The sequence below is a fragment of the Meles meles genome, chromosome 11 (genome assembly GCF_922984935.1).
Source record: "Meles meles chromosome 11, mMelMel3.1 paternal haplotype, whole genome shotgun sequence".
NCBI lineage: Eukaryota > Metazoa > Chordata > Mammalia > Carnivora > Mustelidae > Meles > Meles meles.
Window position 1 is genome coordinate 80,010,586 of NC_060076.1, and position 2,190 is coordinate 80,012,775.

General features: G+C 48.0%; 1 pseudogene; it reads right to left on the bottom strand.

The window, feature by feature from the left end:
• Positions 1-1,286: 1,286 nt before the first annotated feature.
• Positions 1,287-1,755, bottom strand: LOC123952609 (annotated as a pseudogene).
• Between the last annotated feature and the right edge of the window lie 435 nt (positions 1,756-2,190).

Below are 2,190 nucleotides of genomic sequence, written 5' to 3' on the forward strand. Positions count from 1 at the left end.
CAGTAGGGAACCCAATTCATACCAGTTAAGCTAAAACATAAAATGAGTTGCCTCATATAGTGGTCAAATTCACAGCAACAGCATCAGGAATAGCTGGATCTAGGGTTTCTACCAAGGTCAGATGTTAGATCTATAACTCACAAATGCTTCAGCACAAATAGTATGAAATCACGTATATGTTGGTTAAGCTTTAATTTTAAAGATAACGTGCAGCCCTAGTAGAACCATTACATAAAAAGGGAAACCGGGCACCTGGGTGGCTCAGTGGGTTAAGCCTCTCTGCCTTCGGCTCAGTTCATGATCTCAGGGTACTGGGATCAAGCCCCACATCGGGCTCTCTGCTCTGTAGGAAACCTGCTTCCTCCTCTCTCTCTGCCTGCCTCTCTGCCTAGTTGTGATTTCTCTCTGTCAAATAAATAAAATATAAAAAAAAAAAAAAGGGAAACCCACCAGTGGCAACAACTGCATAACTGCATATAGTTCTATTACCTGTATCAAAGCCAACACCAAGGCTTTGGCAATTAACATAGTAAGTGTAAGAAAACAGGGGTTAGGGGTGCCTGGGTGGCTTAGCCAGTTAAGTATCTGCCTTCAGTTCAGGTCACGGGGATTGCCCATATTGGGCTCCCTGCTCAGTGGAGAGTCTGCTTCTCCCTCTCCCTCTGCAGCTTCCCCTGCTTGTCCTTGCTTGCACACTTTGTCAACTAACAATCTTTAAAAAAAGAAAGAAAAGAAAAGAAAAAGAAAACGGGGGCTAATTAGCATGTTGAATGTTAGAAAAAAAATTTTTTTAAGATTTTTATTTGAGAGAGAGGGAGAGAAACGGACAGAGCACAAGCAGGAGCAACAGCAGAGGGAGAGGGAGAAGCAGGCCCCCAACAGAGCAGGGAGCCCAAGGCAAGGCTCCATCCCAGGACTGCAGAATCATTACCGGAGCCAAAGGCAGATGCCCAACTGACTGAGCCAACCAGGCATCCCAGAAATGTGTTTTTAATGGTGAAATTTTAAGATACGTGGGCGGGCCAAGTATTTTGAGATGTTCCTATCCCTTATGAGAATAGTATATATCATTTCTGCTAGACCTATAGCTTTCACCCCTAGAGAAAGACCTCAGTGATTCCCTAACCAAACTTTTTATTATTATTATTACAGTAATTATTTGTCTTCCCCCTGTCAAACCCTGAGCAAACCACTTTCCCCAGGCTGCCTGGGGAGGTGTAAGAAAAGGAACATACTGGGCAGATGAGACACAGGAGGAAGACCTATGGGAGGTGGACACGACCCCTTCATGTGGCAAAGAGGCTAAGAAGGGCCACCATCAGGCAAAAGAGCCCCATGGCGTCCAAGAGGGGAAGCCCAGGATAGCGTAGGGGAAGAGGTGCTGCTTCAGAGAGGGATTCCTGAAATAACCCATGGCGAGGTTCCCAGACACAGTCCCAATCCCAGCCCCAGAGCCAGCCACCCCTACCGCGGCAGCTGCAGCCCCAATGAACTTGGCTGCTGTGTTGATGTCCTTGTGACAGCACCGGTTCAGAGTCTGAGGCTGGGAATGAGTGAGATCAGGGGACGTGAGGCTGCCAGGCTGCTGAGGCTCTTGTAAGGTACCTCACCCATCAGCACGTCTGATGGTTCTAGCACTCCTGCAGACAGTGATCGGCTCAACAGCCTGACCAAGAAGGGGATCGAGACAAACTTTGCACAGGGGTCCATTTTCAGGGGTTGAGGGGCTGGGGCACGAGTGCTCGTACCCATGCAGAGAACTTCCCTGACCAATCCCGTGTCAAGCCATGGGTTTGGAAGACTTCTGGTTATTGGATGTTGACCTTAAGGTAAAAGAAGGTCACCTCTGAAATCTGTCTGCCACCAGCGAGCATTCTGTATGAAAACTCTGATGGGACCACTCTGCAGAGACTGCCTCCCCCCCCCCCCCCCAAAATCTGGTTCTGTTTGTCAAGACTAAAGGAAAAGACACTGGCCTGGGTTTTTACTCTGATTAGGGAGAGGGGCCAGGGAGTCAAACGTGGTCTGACTTTTTCCTGCACCAAAGGAAGGAACACAGAGGCTAGAAAGCAAGTCAACTTGCCCACCTGTGGGGCAGAAGGGGAAGACAAAGGCTTAGAAGCTGCCAGCAAACAGCAAAACTATGAAGTCAGATTTTTTACTGCAGGCCTAGAAGAATAAGAATTTTGA